The following is a 19399-nucleotide window of genomic DNA, read 5'->3' as shown; positions in this document are numbered from 1 at the left end:
CTGTGCTGACAGCTCGGAGCCTGGAGCCTGTTTCACATTCTGTGTCTCCCTTTCTCTCTCTGTACCTCCCCCACTCAAGCTCTGTCTCTTCTCTCAAAAATAAACTTAAAATGTATTGTGTTATTATAAAATTTAATAATTTTTATTATTTTTAGAAAATGAAAAATCTTTAAAGGTTTTATTTTTATTTTTGAGAGAGAGAGAGACAGAGTGTGAGCAGGGGAGGGGCAGAGAGAGAGGGAGACACAGAATCTGAAGCAGGCTCCAGGCTCTGAGCTGTCAGCACAGAGTCTGATGCGGGGCTCCAACCCACAGTGAAACCATGACTGAGCTGAACTGATGCCCAACTGACTGAACTACCCAGGCGCCCCTATTTTTAGAAAGTTTGGAAGATACAGTGTGAGTTTAAAAAATAAATGACCCACAATAGCAGAGATAACCACACTTAACACTTTGTGTACATCCTTCTATAAATAGATTTACAATCAAATTGGGGAAGTAAGACACAATCACATGAATGGCTTAATCCAAGGCACTAGTTTGTATCTTTTTGCCTGTGTAGCATTTTGGGGTTTGTTTGTTTGTTTGTTTGTTTTGTGTGTGTGTGTGTGTGTGTGTTTTGGCTTTTGGGAACTGCTCTTCTTATAACTCGTGGGGCTGTCAGTCACCCAGGTCTTTCTGGACAGTGTTGTCAAGTTTCCTTTCTGAGGAGTGCCTCTCTCCCAAGGTCTTGAATGCTAAATAAAGACTTGGAATCTTTATCATGGAATGCCTCTAGGAAAGCCTTTCCCATCCTGAGAGCCCCGCTGTTTGAAGGAATGGAACCTAGGGAAGCTGAGCTGAAAGGTGAAGAAAAGAAAGTCCCGATGACGTTTGAACCTCCAGGTCTCCTGGCTTGAAGCCAGCTTGAATTCATCCCTAGACTTTCCAGTTAGTCAAGCCAGTAAGTTGCCATTTTGCTTGAGCGAGGCTGAGTTGGAGTTTCGTCACTTGTAGAGTCCCATCCACTACCACCTCCTGTGTCTGGGCCATGGTGCCCCCAACCCCATGAGTTAGGTACCTTTATTCCCCCAACCCCCAGGAGGATGGATATTCTTCAGTGAGAGCAGGTCCCATGCATTGTCTCTTGATTTCTTTAGGGCAAAGAGGGAGGGCCACCAAAGGCAGCAGTGTTTGCCAGAGTGGCATGGGGCCACAGTTGTAATAACAGCTCTTACAGGGGAAGGCCAGCTCTAAACTGCCTGACCACAGCTCCTTTCTGTGATCTGTCATTAGAAAGGCAACGTCTGCATATGGGGGGTGTGGCATTACAGTGCACCCCGGGGCATTCAGCCTCAGCGAGGCTCTGAAAACTTCCTCTGCCAAGAAAGAGCTAGGGGGCTGCTTTTCACACCTATTATCTGGTATAATAGCAATTAAACTCCAGCTAACTCCAGCAGTGACTAAGCTCAACCCGGCCCTGATGACTGCAGTTCTTGGTGAGCGTAGATATAACACACTTTGCTGGTTTACCTCCACAGAATTTCTTCCATGTTGTTACGGGCAATCTCATCATCACGGGGCCATCTGTAGCAGCAGGATTCGTGGACCTCAGGTTTTGTGAGAATGTTCAGCTAATTCTGGAGCTCTCGGAATTCAAAATTAGGTATGAAGATCTTTAGAATGAAGAAAGAAATTACAACAAGTGATACGGGGGCTTGGAGGTTTAGATGCTTTATCTCTGAGCAAGCTTCAGTCCGCTCATCAGAGCTGCCGGCTTTGAAATGCTTCGGGATCATAACCTGACTTCCCCATCCCCTTAGAACATTCTACAGCCCTCAGGTTATGGCAAGTGAGGGGCCCTGAGGCTTCAGGGCAAACTCACCTTTGAAGACAGCCTGGGTTGTTTTTTTTTTTGTTTGTTTGTTTTCTGTTTGATTATCTCGGGAAACAGCCAGAAATTTGTCAGCCTATATCTGTGTGTGTGTGTGTGTGTGTGTGTGTGTGTGTGCGCGCGCGCGCGCGCCTATATCTTTAAATCATTATGTTTTTGAGAGGTACAAAGTAAGTATTCAGGAACCAGTAGGATAGAAATGATTTTGCACTCTGTGTGTGTATGAGAGTCAGAGAGAGAGAGAGAGAAAAGGGAGAGAGATTGTGAGAGACAGAGGGAGGGAGGGAGGGAGAGGGAGAGGGAGAGGGGAGAGGCCGTCAGAAGCCCTGGAGAGCAGAGAACCGCCTGCTTCCTGAGTGAAGCATTGCTCAAATGCTCACTGCCCGGGCCCCTTGAGTGTGGTTTTCCTCCCCAGCCAGCACCAGACCCCAGAATAGTGCGGCTGGCTTGCTGATTGAGGTCAGCAGCTCCCAGGAGGCGCAAGAAGCGAGAGCCTTTGCAGTAAGTACAGAGTTGGTTATTATTTAAGATGGGGCTGGAAAATCTTAGAAGGATAGCTGTATCTGGGGGAAGACGTTCTTCTGCCTTAGGTATAATGTCTAACACACCCAGTGAATCCTGATATAACGAAGGCGTGATTAATACATTTTTTGGTGATTCATGGGCTAGGTAACTTAATGCTACATACCTGCTTCTTTGAGCTAAAAACGAATTTGAAAACTCATCTTCTGACATCTTGAAAAAATAGACTTTTTTCGCTGCCTGTCACGTTTTTCATCTTGCAAAGTGAGGATGATTAGTGCTGACTTTAAGTTAATGTGTAGAGTTTTTTGGGAAAAGAAACCCTCTCTGTGGGTACTAATTGCTAGCAGTGTGGCGATCTCTTTTCACAGCCAAGGTGAATGGGGCTACTTCTGTGCATTCTTGTCACTAATGTGGGAAGTCCTGTGGAGAGAAGCACCCACTTGACTGGTTCTTAGCCCCCCCGGAAGGTTCTAGAGCCTTCTCCCCGTGAAGATGAGCACTGTGGAGGGCACCCTCCCATCTTGCAGAGGGCCTGATAATGTCCCAGTGCTTAATATCTGAGCCAGACATTGTGCTTATGAGGCCTAGAAGGCAGAACTTCAAAGATATGACAAAGACAGAGGCTTTTCTAGGAAGTTACTTATTATATGGTTTCTGTTTAGACAGTATTTTGCACTAACCCCCCCCCCCCCCCAATCACTCCCGGCCCCGCCCCAGCCCCGGCCAAAGCACAGGCTACTTTGAAACATCTCTTCACCACTGTATTTTCTAGAAATGAAGTTTTTAGGGTCCCCCCTCCTTTTCCCACTGAGCCCAATTTCTGAGCTAAAATATTGAGCTCAGTCATGCAGGAAGTTGACATTTTAAGTTTACTCAAACAATGTGATTTTTCCCTGTCATTAGAACAGAAAAGTAAAAAAGACACACGTTCTCTGCTTCTACTACAGGACTCCCCAACATGGCTCGGTTTTTGTTCCTTTCCAACTGAGCTCCACGGACTATATATTTTTACATGGTTCTGGTTGTGAGTAGAGGTTTCATTTCCTTTAATCTTCCCTTCACCACGTGGGTTTACATGTAAGTGTCGTCTGAGCAGCAGTCTGAGCAGGAAAAAGCCGCAGAAGCAGAGGGAGTACGAAATTAACCGTACTAAACTTCCAAATGAAAATAGACCCTGCCTGTGAAATAGCTTCCTCATTTCAATGATTTCCCCCTGCAAACATGTTACCCTTTTTTTTTTATATGATAAAAATAACATTTCTGAGTGCTTACGTGTGCGAGGTACGGCAGTCAAGTTCTTCCCAAGTACCGGCTCAAAACGCTACCGTGAGATGGCTACATTTACGATCTTTATTGTTACAGGCAAGGAAACTGAGGCATAGAAAGGTTTTGTAACTGGGGCGAGGTCAGAATGACTGGTGGGTGGAAGAGGTACAGCCAGGACTGGGACTCGGTCCTTCTAAATCCATAGTAAATTTAGAAATTAGAGAAACTCATGACTCAATCCCACACCCTGAAACAACTTAAAATTTCTATATTTCTTTGTAGTTGTACCACTAGATATTATAGCATAGGGTTTTTAAAATGTTATTCGTTTCAAAATTATTTTTAAGGGGTATAATGTTCTAGTAGGTGATTGTTCCATAAATTACTTAACTATTCCCTGTTCTTAAAAATTGGGTTGCTTTTTTCTTTCTTTCTTTCTTTCTTTCTTTCTTTCTTTCTTTCTTTTTTTCTTGCTGTAATGAATAATGCTTTAGGGGTGCCTGGATGGCTCGGTCAGTAGAGCTTGCAACTCTTGATCCCGAGGTTGTGAGTTCAAGCCCCAGGTTGAGGGTACAGATTACTTAAAAATAAAATCTTAAAAACAAAACAAAAAAACTCAATACTTCAGTAACTATCTTGGCCATGTGATTTTCCCCAGGTTTCTGGATCATATCTGTAGAATAGATGCTCAGACATAGGATTACTAGGTAAACGGGCATGAACATTTATTTTAATGATGCTTGGTGTATGTTACTCATAACTTTGTATCAGCACTCTGTGTGAGAGTGCCCGTTTGATTTCACGCATTCCATCAAAGACAATATCATTTAAAAAATAGGCAAAACAGAGGCCCTTTGTAATGTTGCATTTCTTTTAACATAATTAGGCTGAATGGTTTTTTCACGTGTTTGTTTATAAGTTGTACTTTCCGTTTTGCTCATCTGTTTTGCTTCGTTTTTTGTTTTGCTGATTTACATAGGTTTTTGATGAGACTTATTCCATGATTTTGGCAGTTCTTTTCCCCAGACTATTTGGTTACTTTTTAAAAATGAATTTTTTTAAAAAAAAATTTTTTTTTTTTCAATGTTTATTTATTTTTGGGACAGAGAGAGACAGAGCATGAACGGGGGAGGGACAGAGAGAGAGGGAGACACAGAATCGGAAACAGGCTCCAGGCTCTGAGCCATCAGCCCAGAGCCCGACGCGGGGCTCGAACTCGGACCGCGAGATCGTGACCTGGCTGAAGTCGGACGCCCAACCGACTGCGCCACCCAGGCGCCCCTAAAAATGAATTTTTAAAAAATGTAGCCATTTAACGTTTTTACATAGTCCAAACTGTCCATTTTCCCCCCCGGATTCTTCTTACTTTAGAGATGTTATCCTCTTTTAAAGGATTTTTTTTTTTCCTTCTAGTTTTTACTTTGGTGGATGATGTGAAAAGTGGATTTAGACTGACTTAAAATAGTGCCAGTGTTTCCAATATCATTTATGATAAATCTTTGTGTTCTCTAGTATTTTATAGTTTTGTCTTTTCATGCCTTAAGCTTTTTAAAAAGATTTTTCTATATTATCTGTTTTATTTATAGTTGCTGTTTCTGTGCCATTCTCACACTGTATTAATTACCGTTGCTTTTGTGATATATAGAGAGGATAAGTTGTGTGGAGTCCAAATGAAGTATTAAGGGTGTGGGCTCAGGAGGCAGGCGCTGAGTCCTAACTTATGTGTCCCTCAGTCTTACTTGTATGGGGATAGTGATAGGTAGTGTGTACTCCATGGGTTGTTGGGGTGAGGAAATAAAAGGTAAATTAGAGAAAACCACTGGAAACAGTAATTGATATGTATAGATACATATAGAAAGTATTTGAGGCATACACATATGTATTTTATGTACACAAAGATATATTATATCTTCTTCTTATATAGAGACAAATGTGTCATTCTTTTCCTATATGGCTTAAGACAAACTTTCATGTAATCTTGGGAGACAGAGAAAGAACGTTCGACTCTCTATACGTGAAGGAACTGATACACTGAAAGACGGGCAAGTGACAGAGTGATATATGCAACACACATACCACAGAGGATTACTACCCATTATAAATAAAGAATTCCCAGGGGTGCCTGTGTGGCTCAGTCGGTTAAACGTCCAACTTTGGCTCAGGTCGTAATTTCACAGTTCGTGAGTTTGAGCCCCACATTGGGCTCTCTGCTGTCAGTGCAGGGCTCCCTTCAGATCCTCTGTCTCCCTCTCTCTCTGCCCTTTCCCTGCTCTTGTGTGCACACATATGCTTTTTCTCACTCTCTTAAAATAAATATAAAAATAAATAAAAAAAATAAACATTAAAAAAAAAAGAATTCCTACAAATCAATTGGAGAAAGACAAATACGTAAAGAAAACATGGGCAAGGACAATTTGTAAATAGGCAAATTATATTTATTTTTATAAACAAGCAATTCACAGAAGAAGAAATACAGTTGACCAGTAAACATATAATGTTCAACCTCAGTAAGAATCATGGAAACACAGGGGCACCTGGGTGGCTCAGTCAGTTAAGCGACCGACTCTTGGTTTCAGCTTAGGTCATGATCTCATGGTTTCATGAGTTCAAGCCCTGCATCGGGCTCTGTGATGACAGTGCAGAACCTGCTTGGGATTCTGTCTCCCTCTCTCTCTGCCCCTCCCCCACTCAGGCTGTCTCTCAAAATAAATAAATAAACCTTAAAAAAAAAAAGAATCATGGAAACACAAATTCGAATACTATGCAATTATTTCCCCCGTGACAGATTGGCAAAAGTTGAAAACAGAGCATCCAGCATCAAAGAGAACGTATGGAGATGGGCATAGGCAATCAAATACAAGGAACAAGAACTAATAAGGCTTTTTGTACAATTTTACCAAATTACCAAAGTGTAAAATAACCTTTAATGTACCTCAGAAAAATACGGTACATGTTTTCAAGTAAACATATACAGTATAATCATATCTACCTGTAAAATTTCATTATTTATATTAAGAGATCTAAACTCCCTAATTTTATTTGCATGTGTATAAAAATTCATCTTAAAAAAGTAGTGGATATATAATATCAAGCTGCTTGCTATGGGAAGTAGCATTAAGGGCAAGGTCTCTTTCATCTTCTGCTACATACATTTCTATGTTTGAACTCTTCTATAAATCTGTGCCTATTAAAAATTTTTTTTTAATGTTTATTTTTGAGAGAGACAGAATGTGAGCGGGGGAGTGGCAGAGTGAGAGGGGGAGACACAGAATCCAAAGCAGGCTCCAGACTCTGAGCTGTCAGCACAGAGCCTGACATGGGGTTCAAACTCACAAACCACGAGATCATGACCTGAGCTGAAGACAGATGCTTAACATACTGAGCCACCCAGGCGGCCCTGTATTTGTCTCTTATTTGTGCAAAATAGATAGATAGGTAGATAGATAAATAGATAGATAGACAGACAGGCATTTTTCCAGGCCCACAGGCAAAATTTTAGGGAGCAGAACCCCAGGTATAGAGGCCTACAGTTGGGAAAGTACACGACAAATTTTAGGAAGAGTGAACATGTGAGTGGCAGTGTTTTCACATTCTTTACAGGTTTTAACTTATGTTTTAGGAAAAGAAGCAAGGAACTTGTTGAGAAAACTCAACCCAAGAGGCACAGAGGGAAAGGTGCTTCATTGACGAGTTCTCACCTCTAAGCAGCTCCCGTTCTGTCCCATCCCTATTCTCACGCTGCGTTCAGGGGGTCCCCACTTGGGTGGCTCATAGACCCCAGCCCCGACACACCATGCCTCTCTCCTTCCTTTCATCTGTGTTCCTTATGGCTGTTTTAAAAAGGTTCATCCAACCTTCATGATGGCCATTCATCCAGATATTTGCCCAGCAGATACCCCATGCCTGGTCCCAGCCGGGCAGTGCTCTAGGCCCCGCAGAGACCAGGGCGAGCCAGAGAGGGACGGTGCCAGCCCCGTGGGAGCAGCAAACCCACTAGCCAATTACTCATCACGGATCATGAGCGTTGCTATGAAGCTACCAAATAAGGAGAATAATAGATGAGAGGCCCATTTACATGGGTGCTCAGGAGGGGGCGAGTAGAGGGAGGCTGGTCTAAGAAAAGCACAGGTGGGGACCCCTCCCAACCCCCCCCATGACCCCCCCTCCCCCCACATCCAACCATTAGGAACCTAATGGTTCTTCTCTCACATTCCGTCCCCTTCTTGCCATTCCTCCTGCCATTTCTTCATTCCTTTCCCCGGGACCACCGCTTCCCAGATTTTAGTCACTCAGATTTTCTCTTTCCACAGCTTTTCTTATTAAATTTCCTAAAACTGCCATCGTTAACAGATTTTAAAAGGAAACTTGTTGACTCACCGTGAGTGAGAAACAATGAAAATGAAATAATGCCAAATTCAAAAATCAACAATAAAAAATTTACCAGGAACGAATGCAGAACTCTGTCACCTGGTCTCTAAGGCCTGCGAGGTCGCCTTGATCACAGGGATGCTATTTCTGGAAGGAACCGTATTAGGTTTAGATATGTAGCCAGTAGAAAGTGACTCTTGTCTATGATGACTTTGTTAGCCAGTAGAATTCAGGACAAGGACACTGCAAGAGAGAGAGAGAGGTGGGGGGGGGGGCGGTTAGAGAGAGAGAGAGAGAAAGAAAGAGAGAAACAGGAGACTGGAGAGCAGTTATTTATTTTACAGTGACAAGAGTGAGGTAAGCCGGGGACACGTGACAGCCAGGGAGGCGGAGGGTCCCTCTGAGACAGGCCTGGGAGCCCGGAGAGCCCTGAGAGCCACACCTGGTGCTGCGGTAAGGAGTCTTCTCTAATGACAAGAGCCCAAGCAGTCACCCTCTGGGGAGAGTCAGGGCAGTCGCTGGGGAGGATTTATGCAGGAGATAAAGGACGGGATGCTGGGAGGATGGTCTGGGTTGTAAACAAAAATCTGTATTGAGCCTGGGGGCTGGAGAACTTTCCAGCACCTACTGCCTGTGGGGACGCGTTCTTGGTCTCACCGATGAGCTTAAGGGTCTTAGAGTCCCCCACACTCGTTTCCCACCTCCTGCCACCTCCTTCCCACCTCCTTGCCTGGCTGCTCCCTCTGCCTGTGGATGTTCTCTGCCCCTTTGCACCTAGTTAATGCTGGCTATCCTGGAATTGTCTTTGCCTCATGGAGCCTGCTCAGGCTGTCCTCCCTGGCTTGGCCATACCTCCCCCCCCCCCCCCCCCAAGTAAGCTCTCTTCAGCAGTGTCACAGTTGAGATCTTTTGTGATCTCATTGAGACTATATGGTAGCCTCCTCTCCCCGCCCCCCCTCGGGACCACGATCCCCCCATGAGCAGAGATTATGTTCGTGTTCGCTCGTCCCTGTGCTGGTGCCTCCCTGAGACCTACAGCAGGTGCTCCGCAAGGGTTTGTTGAGGGAACAAAGGAATGAAATAGTCCCCAGCTGTTTGCTTGTGCAAACAAGTGAATTCACACTCGTCCTTTTGGGCCTGACTTTGCTATTCCAGTGCAGTGAAGGGCAGGGAATGACAGAATCTGACCTGCGTTTTAAAAGGAGAGCTGTGGGTAGGGATGAGTGAAGGTCGGAGGAGGACCCAGGGGTATGTCGTGACCGTACAGCCAAGGGCACATGGCCATTCTGGTTGGCAGGATCCCATTGTTTCTTGCCCTGATCAATGCTCTGCCTTTTCACAAAAGAGCCACAGTTCAGTCCTATGTGTCACACGTTAAAATACATATAGAACTTTTTTCTTCAATTTTTTGTGTTTATTTATTTTTGAGAGAGAGAGAGAGAGAGACACACACACACACACATACACAGAGTGCGAGTGGGGGAGGGGCAGAGAGAGAGGGAGACACAGAATCGGAAGCAGGCCCCAGGCTCTGAGCCATCAGCCCAGAGCCCGACGCGGGGCTCGGACTCACGGACCACGAGATCGTGACCTGAGCTGAAGTCGGATGCTTAACCGACTGAGCCACCCAGGCCCCCCTAGAACTTTTAAATTAACAAATGTTTGCTGTCCCCAAAAGCCGCCACAGCAGCCCCATGGCTCGTACGTACCAGTGTGGGACACACAGTGGCCTTGGCTTCCAGCCCTGGCCAGCCTGCTGCTGCTTTCAGCCAGACACCGGTCACACCGGGCGGAGACGCACCAGCCTGCAGAGGAAAGGTAGCCGCCTTCACCTGGCTTTTGGGACCTCCACAGTCTCCTTGGTCTCAGGGCCGTTTTGCTCTACTTGCTACAGCGTTCATCCACTGCTGACAAACCAGACCATTCCAGGGCACGCACCCCGTAACCGTGCCTCCCCTGCCTTTGGGTGTGCTTCTCACCTGGAAGGTCCTTTCTGCCATAAAGCACCGCAGAGTGGGGGCTTAAACGCAGACGTTAATTTCCTCACCGCTCTGGAGGCTAGAAGTCTGAGATCCAGGTGTTGGCCCGGTGGGTTCCTTCTGAGGCCTCCCCTCCTTGGCTTGTGGACGGCCATCTTCGGCCTGTGTCCTCACGTGGTCTTCCCTCTGTGCACCACTGTGTCCCAACTCCCCGCTCTTGTGAGGACACCAGCTGTTGGGGGTAGGGCCCACCCCAGTGACCTCATTTTACCTCGTTTCAGGCCCTGTCTCCAAACGTAGTCACATTATGAGGTACTCCGGGGGTTAGGACTTCAACATACGAATTGGAGGACACCGTTCAGTGCGTAACAAGAGTCTAACTTAAATACCACTTTGTCCTCAAGCATCTTCCCTTCTCATGCATCATAGCCCTTCAGCAGACTTCTAACACCCTGTCCTTTGGTATTCAGTCAGGCAGGCAGGCAGGCAGGCAGTCATTAGAAATACCCAGAAACAGGGGTGCCGGGGTGGCTCAGTCGGTGAAGTGCCTGACTCTTGATTTTGGCTCAGGTCATGATCTCATGGTTCCTGAGTTCCAGCCCCATGTTGGGTTCTGCATTGGTAGCACGGAACCTGCTTGGGTTTCTGTCTCCCTCCCTCTCTGTCTCTCTCTGCCCCCCCCCCAATAAATAAAAAAAGAAAAAAAAGAGAAATACCCAGAAATACTTACTTACTTGCTTACTGAGCTCCTTCTGTGCGCCAGAGATCTGCTTGACGCTGGCTATCCAGAGGTGAAAAATATGGTACCCAGCCCGAATGCTCAGTGGGGAGACGGACAAACCAAGGGTAGCAACTGTGATGCAGTGTGGCAGATGCCAACATTTGGAGGAGGGGCGTCCCACTCAGTGCCGGATCAGAGCCAGCAGAAAGCTGGCTAGGTCAGGGGATGCTTCGGCTGAGCCTTGAAGGGTGGATGGGAGTGGACAGGCTGAGGGAGCAGGGAGAGTGTTGCACCCAGAAGGGATGGCGTGTGCGAAGGCCCGGACTTGCCAGGGGTCACGGTGCCTTCGAGGAGCTCCTGTTGTGGGAACAGGTGTCTGCAGTGGGCCTGCGCGAGAATGGTAAGAGGTGGGGCTTGGGGTGGGTATGAGGGTACAAGAAGTCCGGCATGTGGAATTTGGGCCTTATCCTGAAAGGGGTGGTGGTGGGAGGGTTTGAGCAGGGGAGGGACTTGAGCAGGCTGCGTTTTAGAAAGCCTGCTAACGGCACAGGGGCCGTGATCCTGACTCTAGGTAGGGAAACCAGCAGTAATTCTGATGCCCATGAGGATGTGAAGTGTGGAAATAAGGAGCGGAGGAAGAGACCTTTAGCAGTCCAAGTGACAGGACTCGGTGACTGGCCAGATATATAGGGGGCGAAGGACAGGGGTAGGATCATCATTAGGTTCCTGGATTCCGAGTCCCAATGAATGCTTCCATTTTGAATGGGCACTCTGTATTTTTTAAGTCTCTTTTTTTTTTTTTTAAGTGTATTCATTCATTTTGAGAGAGACAGCACGAGTGAGGGAGAGGCAGAGAGAAAGGGCGAGAGAGAAAATCCCAAGCAAGCTCTGTGCTGCCAGCACAGAGCCTGACACAGGGCTCGAACCCACGAAACTGTGAGATCATGACCTGAGCCGAAACCAAGAGTTGGATGCTTAACCAACTGAGCCACCCAGGTGCCCCTTGAATGTATACTTTGATGACTTTTGCTAAATGTATACATCCCTGGAACCACCACTCCAGTCAAGCCACGGAGCATTCCCATCACCCCTAAAACTCCCTTTGTGCCCCTTTATAGGAAGTCAGGTTCCCAGTGCCTGTCTGCCCCCTGGCCCTGGCCCCCAGCGAACACGGATCAGGTTTCTATCACTCCACCTTATTTTTGCTTCTTCTAGAATTTCAGATCAGTGGAACCATACACTCTGTAGTATTTGGTGTCTGGTTTCTTCCACTCAGCATAACGCTTCTGAGATTCATCCGTGTTCTATGTGTCAGCAGTTCACTCCTTTTTATTGACGGGTATGGACGTATTACAGTTTGATGATCCATATGCCTGTGCGTGTGTGCGTGCATGTGTGTGTGTGTGTGTGTGTGGTACCTCTAAACAGATACTCAAAGCCTGCATTTTTTTATTGGCTACCTGTAGGTGAGTCTTTGACCTTCTGACCATTTAGGAAGGTAAGTCCCAAGCTTGACTGATGAGTCACACTGGGAGTTTATTAAAAATTCAGAAGCAGCACTCACCCTTGATGGACTGAGTCAGGACCCCAGGCATGTGTGTTTTTAACCAGCCTTGATCAGCCAGGTAGGGGGACCAGGCGACTACCATACGAATAGTAGTTGTGGAGGTATAACCTCCCTAGTCCTGTTTGCTTATCACTAATCTGGACTCCTGGGTGATACTATTCTTTCCGGGTGCTGACCACACCAACTTTAGCTGCCACAGGTCACCCTGGCCATTGATTTTTTTCATTAATTCATCAAACAGAACTTTTCTGAGCACTTACCACACATAAGGCATCGATCTAGACACTGTGCATAAATGCAAAAGTGACTCAAACTTGGCACTTAAAATTAGTTGGAGATACGTGATACGTACACAATCGTACAAGAAATGGTGAGAAATGTAAGAGATGCAGATAAGATGCTTGGCATTTGCAGGCATAGCAAATCACTTCCAGCTTTTTGTGCATGTGGGATGGTGGTAATCAAATACAGTTACAAGAAAAGGTAACATTTGCCCTGGGGCATGAAGGATGGATAAGATTTGTGTATAAGCGGGGGCAAAGGTGGGAAAGGCTGACCAGGCAAAGGGAACACGAAGAAAACCAGAGTAAAGGCTGGGGGTGGGCAAGGCCCATGCTGCTGGGGGCCATGGAAGGCCAGCGTCACAGGAGCCCGGAAGGCATGAGTAGGGGAGGAGGAAATGAGGTTGGCAAGGTGGGCTTGGGCCAGCGCAAGGAGAGCCTTGGATTATATTCATTCAGCCCACTTGGGCTTTGACAAATGCGTGTGCAACCACTGCCACAATCAGGATTCACAACTTATGCCCCAAATTTCCTTGTACCTCTTTATAGTCAGTCCCTCTGATGTGTGTTTTCCGACACGTTGAGCAGTTCACTCAGTTCTGACACCGTCTACCTGGAGAGAGTATCAGATCCCACATGTTAAGGCCCAGTCCCACAAGACTCCTCCCACTCCCTCTTCACCCCCAATTCAGGCCAGTCACAAGTCCAACCTGCTATAAATCGGAGGTTCCCACAACGCCCTTCTGAGGTTCAGTTAATTTGCTGGAGTGACTCACAGAACTCAGGAAAACATTTATATACTTCCACCGGTTTCTTATAAAAGATATCATAAAGGCTACAGATGAACAACTAGCTGGAGAGGAATGTAGGGTGAGGTCCCAAGCCCTGGTAACCACTGCTCTGTTTTCTGTCCTTATGGTCTTGCCTTTTTCAGAATGTCCTATAAATGGAATCCTATAATGTGTAGCCTTTTCAGTTTGGCCTCTCTCACTTAGCACAATGCACTTAAAATTCGTGCGCTGTTTTTGCACGTCATTCAGCACGTGGACATACCACAGTGATACCCACTCACCATCAAAGGACAGTCCGGTCGTTTCAAGTTTTCGCTCTTAGGAACCAAGCCTATGAATCACGCTGTTACAAGCATTCCCATTACAAACGTTTATGTGAACTCGAGTGTCCATTTCTCTTGGATAAAGGCTGAGGAGTGGGATTACTGGGTTGTATTAGTGCAGGTTCAATTTTATAAGAAACAGCTGCACTGTTGTGCAAAGATTCTATTCCGTTTTGCATTTCCACCGGCAATGAGTGAGAGTTCCCGTTGCTCCAAATCCCTGCACTCGATATTGTTTTATTTTGTTTTATTTTCTAGTCATTCTCCTAGGCGTGTAGTAGTATCTCCTTGTGGTTTCAGTTTGCATTTACTTCACGACTAATGACGTGGAGCATCTTTTCATGTGCTCGTTTGCCATCCCGAGAATATCCTCGTTGGCAAAGTGTTGGATCTTTGACCATCTTTTACGGAGTTGAGTTACGGAGTTGCCGTTGAGTTGGGTGAGTTCTTTATAAATTCAGGAAGCAAGCCCTTTACCAGTTTCGTGTTTTCCAGATGCTTTTCTTCCGATCTGTGGCTCGTCTTTTTATGTTCTTGATAATGTCTTTTGAAGAGAAGTTTTAAATTGCAGTGAAGTCTAACTTATCATGTTTTTTTTTTTTTTTTTTTTAATGTTCTCTCTTATGGACCATGCTTTTGGTGTTACATGTGAGAGATCTTTGCCAAACTCAAGATCACAAAGATTTTCTCCTGTTTGCCTCTAGTATTTTTCTAGTTCTGTTTGGGCTTCACGTTTAGGTTGATGATTGGTCTTCAACTACCATTTCTTATGGACCAGACACCGGGCCCAGAGCTGTGGGATCACGGAGGAATGAGAATGAGTTCTTTGCTCAAACGTCATCGAGGCTGGGAAGTTGGGGGGCAGGAGACAAGTCAGCAGAGTGTTAGGCTTTCATACGGGGTGTTGTGGATGCTCACTGAGCTGGGGAAGCAGGACTGTTCCTGGACAAGGGGCAGGAAGCCAAGTTTTACAAGGACTTGTAGGAGTTAGGCAGCGATCAGGAATCAGACAGGGGTGGGAAGCCCGTTGTTCTGGGCGTGGCGTGGCCTTGGGGAGGCCTGAAGACTAAATGATCAGTCATTGGCTGTACTGGGTCTGAGCCCTAGGCACCCTGAAGGAGTGGGCCAGCAGGAAATGTGCCTGACGCTGAAACAAAGAGAAGGTGGGGGCAGCTTTACAACACGGCTCTTGCTCTGTGTTTTTGAGGGACAGGGGACTGTCTCTCTTCACTGAAAGTCAGACTTGACTGTGTCACAAAGCCCACCCTGAGGGGGCAGCTGCAGGGCTGTTCCACATTTGTCTCCAGCTCCCACCCTGGAGCACAGAGCACAGAGCCGAGGCTATACTGCTGTTCCCTGTAGATTTTCTCCTGGGGACCGTGCAAGGGACACGTAATGACAAGGTAATCCCAGGGGCAGCCTGCAACATTATCCCTCATATTTGCGGCTATTGTATATATTTAAAACGCAATAGCAGAAACATTTCATGCTGGGGAAAGATAGAGCATATTCCAGGCACTGAATAAATTAACCCCACAAAGCACAGCAGTAGCTTTCATTAGCCAGCTGGCATTACAGGAAAATAGCTGAAGCCTGTGGGGTAGAAAAGAATATTTCAGGAATGCAAAAAACAAGAAATCAGCCGCGTTCAATGATTTAACTTAATCCAGGAACAATAAGGAAATCCAGTGGAATGACAGACTCTCACAGCCTGTGCGAAGGGACAGACTTTGCCCGTTACTCAGAGGGGGTGTCCACCGTGACCCTGGGGCAACCAGGGTGACTGTGCGGGCAAGAATCAGCTCCCTGACCCTTCTGAACCTGTACAAGCTCCAGGAAAGTTCTGTCTTTCCCCCATGTTTCTTTTTTTCAATTTATTGATTGATTGATTTTTGAGAGACAGATGGTCCAAACAAGGGAGGGGCAGAGAGAGAGGGCGACCAAGGATCCCAAGCAGGCTCCATACTGTCAGCACACAGCCCCATGTGGAGCTCGAACCTATGACCTGAGCTGAAACCAAGAGTCGGACGCTTAACCTACTGAGCCACCCAGGTACCGCTCCTTCCCTCATTTCTTTCCAGTGGTCCCAGGAGTGAACACAACTGGCTAATAGCCTCAGGTGCTTCGAAGCTCTCCCTTCTCCCTCCCCTGCCCCTGCCAGGGCACTTTCCGGGATGCCTGTTGTATCCCACCATATTTTTTGTTTTTGTTTTTGTTTTTGTTTTTTGTGGCTGGGAGGTGCCAGAGAACCGGGTATTCAAGACATCTCCAAAGACCCCAGACAGTGGGAGAGAAACCTCAGAGTTTCTTGAATTTCCTCAGATTTCAGTGTTACTTTGATGGTCCAACACATTCCTGTCTCCCTCATCCCCGCGGGCCCTTCAGTTCCTCAGACAGTCAGGGGCCCTCGCTCACCAGCCTCCTGACCTACCACACCTGCTGGGCCACAGCACTCAACGTGGTTGGGATCCAGTCGAGACCCTGCTATTCTGAACTCTTTGAGCTCTCGTGACTTAGGGCCACCTTTTCAGAATAATGTCGTCATCGTAAAAGACCCACATCAACCTGAAGGGAGTCCTTTGTGAGTCTGTCAGCAACCACAAGACTCTGAAGGTGCCACGTCCGGGAAGAATACCATCGTTGACCAAGAAGCAAGAGAGAAACCAGATCCAAGGCCAAGGTCAAAATTTACTTTTTTTTTTTTTAAATCGGTCATCTCCCCCAACCCTGCCCAACACAAATGCACGCTGACAGAAACTAGTCGAGACAACGTGGGCCCTTGTCAGGTGAACCCCTCCCTTGGCCTCCCGAGGGCACCCCGTGCCTGACGCAAGACGCAGATGAGTGAAGAAAAACCAGCAGAGGTGAACACACATCTTCAGGGGGAAGAGAAATGCCGTAGTCATGATTAAAGCTTCGAAGGGGAAATGAGGCACTTAGGGAGGTCCCGCCGTGTAACTCGTGGGCCCCGCTGGCTGGGGAGCTCGCGGCTGCCATGGCGGGCACAGCTCCCAGCCAGCGCTCTGGCCTCTGATCACAAGTGGGGCGCGGGTGGGGTTCTCCTCCCACAACTCTTGAATCGGTAAACCACTTTCTTAGCAAGGGAACTTGAAGGATGGCCCTCTGTGGTTTCTCTTGGGGAGTCTCACTTGCGATGCACTGCATGGCGCGTGGAGGCCGCCCCCGCAGATGATGCCAGCTTCCTGCCGGCTGACGTTTCTCTTGGGCAGGAGGCCAGCATGGCTAAAGTACAGTGAGCAAAGGTGGGGGGGGCGGTGGGTGTGATGAGGGGGCCTACCTGTCCACAGGTGGAGGGGGGCCACCGTCACACAAGGTCCCTATTTGGCACCTATGCTCAGCAGTGCCGGGGGGAGGATTTGTGCCCTCCCTCCTGGGTCTTGGTAGGGCAGGTGCACTGAAGCTTGTTGGTGGAGGGCACAGGGGTTCCGTCGGGTGGGTGGGGCAGTGAGCCCTGCCATCCTTGCATTGTTTCTAGAGGAAGTGAACAGAATGAGTCAGAACTGGCTTCCCTGTTGCCTTGGAAGCTGTGTCACTGACATCACGGGGCTTTGCCCCTTGTCCCACCCGACTTAGGGGCCCCATTTACGAACAAAGACACAAAAAAACGTTGGCTAAAAGACAAAGACACGTAGACTTGCGCCTTTAAATTACTGGGTCCCTCAGTCTGTGGTTATCACCAGCTGCCACTAAGCATCTACGTAATTTCATTTAGTTTTATGTTTCAACGAAGACATCTGAAATCTTAAACCATAAACGTGGAAAAGTATCATTTGCTATTACTGTGAAACTAAGATGCGTACCCAAAATGTAAGCAGCCACCCTTCAGGAACAAGCCCAGGAAACAAAATGAAGCAATAGGTGATTTTAGAGGTTTGGTACCACATGATTTTAGGAACCATTTCCCCAAGCATGTTATAAGTTAATGAGATGAATTTTTATAATGCGAACGCTTAAACGTCAACACGAATGTTATTTTCAAGGTAATAATGCCGGAAGGCACCCTATCCATGTCGACGGGGTTTTCATCCTGAAATCCAGTTTGGGGATTGGCTTTTTTTCCCCCAGTTGTTGAAAGACATTTTAAGTCTCACGGGAGAAAGACTGGGATGGCTTTATAGATCTGTTTTGTATCTGCCCACGAATTCCACCTGTGCTCAGTGATGATACCCATTTGTAGAGGCTCACGCTGCCTCACGAGGGAGGGGCGGGAGGATACTTGCGCACATTTCTTCAGCGAGAGGCGGAAGCTAAATATGCATTTTAGCAAATGTTTCTTGAGCACCTACTACGTGCTGCCGCAGTGTAGATGCTGCAGACACCATGACTCCCAAAGACGGTAAGGCCCTGCTGTCACAGGGCATCCGTGGTGGCAGAGGGAGGCAGGTAATCAATGACGGTGGTAGTCTTAGTTTGGTGATGAAGGCTCTGAAGAAATGAACAGGAAATTGTGGGGTGGAGTGGGAGAGCTACTCAAAAGAACAGGAGGAAAACACCTCTTAAGAGGGAGTGCTCCTGGGACGCATGGGTGGCTCAGTGGGTTAAGCATCTGGCTCTTGATTTCAGCTCAGGTCATGATCTCACAGTTTGTGAGATCTAGCCCTGCTTCCGCATCGGGGAAGCTAGCGGATTTCTTGGCCTCGCTGACTGCAAAGCGTGGGTGACAACAGCTGACTCATGGGGCAGGCAGGAGCATTCGAGAGAGTGATCTCCGGCAATCACGGAACGTTGTGCCCGGCACGTAGCTTAAAAATAAATGAAGATGAAGGGTTTTGAGCAGGAAGTGATGACCCCAGCTGAGCTTTTGGAAGTCTGTCAGGAATCCGTGGGAGGGATGGGCTTCAGGAGGAAAGCAAGAGCTGCTACCCAGGTCCACGCTGGGGAAACGTGGCAGGCATCCCATCTCCCAGCCTGCACAGCTGTGGGCTTGGAGCCCCAGGGAGGAACCCACGATGCCACTGAGGGTTTGAGTCTGGGAGAGCGAGAGAAAGGCCAGGCTGAGAATAGAAATGGGGAAGTCACGGGGCAGGGGAGAGCTGGCTGTTCGGGGTCTGTGCTGTGCACTGTGCTAGGGCGGCCACACACAGGCAAATGCCAGGAGGCTGCCCCGGGGGCAGGTCCCACAGGCCAGAGACCCTTGTGAGGCCCCCTGAACTGGGAGAAGTTTCTAGAGGGGAGATTCTCGACTTCACTTCAGAAGGTGGCATTGAAGTTGGCCAGGCCAAGGGGGCAGGGCGGGTGTCCTGAGCTTCCAGTGTTTGCCCCTCCACGTCTCCTCTCGGTCTCCCTCTTCCAGGGAGCCAGTGAGCAGCAGATTGGAGGGAGAAGGGGGATGAGTTTGAGGCGTTTCTTGCCCCAGCCCCCTCCCGAATGAATCTCCACGGGTTGGTTGCGTTTCTCTAGTGAAGGCCAAGCTTCTGTCTTTCGGTCTCTGGGCGCCAACAGCTTCCTCCCCTGGCTCCTGCACCTTAACCATTTTTAAGTGTGCAATTCAGCGTGTTATTAAGTACATTTGTGTTATTAAGCATCATCCAACCACAGAACTGTATTTACCCCATAAAACTGGAATTCTATACCTATTAAACAGTAAACCCCATCCCATTCTCCCCTGCCTCCTCCCACGCTCCCCCCACTTTGGCAGCTACCATTTTACGTTCTGTCTCTATGAACTTAACTGTGTAAGGGGA

The 19399-nt window shown here is 47.5% G+C and overlaps 1 protein-coding gene and 1 long non-coding RNA gene across 5 annotated transcripts in view; one reads left to right on the top strand and one right to left on the bottom strand.

The window, feature by feature from the left end:
- The window catches only part of SPECC1 (sperm antigen with calponin homology and coiled-coil domains 1), a 286669-nt gene that overhangs the window by 55836 nt on the left and 211434 nt on the right, over positions 1 to 19399 (top strand). Inside the window, exon 1 of one of the 4 annotated variants that reach the window (XM_047834070.1) lies at positions 1566 to 1645. The exons of 1 other annotated variant lie outside the window; for it this stretch is intronic. The gene's annotated coding sequence lies outside the window, so the exon portion shown is untranslated. Of the gene's footprint in view, positions 1 to 1565; positions 1646 to 2224; positions 2375 to 15080; positions 15098 to 19399 lie in introns of those variants that run through there. 2 more of the 4 variants (XM_047834068.1, XM_047834072.1) reach the window with 2 other exon arrangements.
- Positions 8100 to 14806, bottom strand: LOC125152216 (uncharacterized). The gene is made up of 3 exons (XR_007147085.1): positions 13291 to 14806; positions 13120 to 13193; positions 8100 to 8275 (listed from the first exon to the last, which is right to left on the bottom strand). It is a non-coding gene; the product is annotated as an uncharacterized LOC125152216 (long non-coding RNA).

Source organism: Prionailurus viverrinus, chromosome E1 (assembly GCF_022837055.1).
Source record: "Prionailurus viverrinus isolate Anna chromosome E1, UM_Priviv_1.0, whole genome shotgun sequence".
Classification (NCBI taxonomy): Eukaryota; Metazoa; Chordata; class Mammalia; order Carnivora; family Felidae; genus Prionailurus; species Prionailurus viverrinus.
This window is presented reverse-complemented; position numbering and strand designations above follow the sequence as displayed.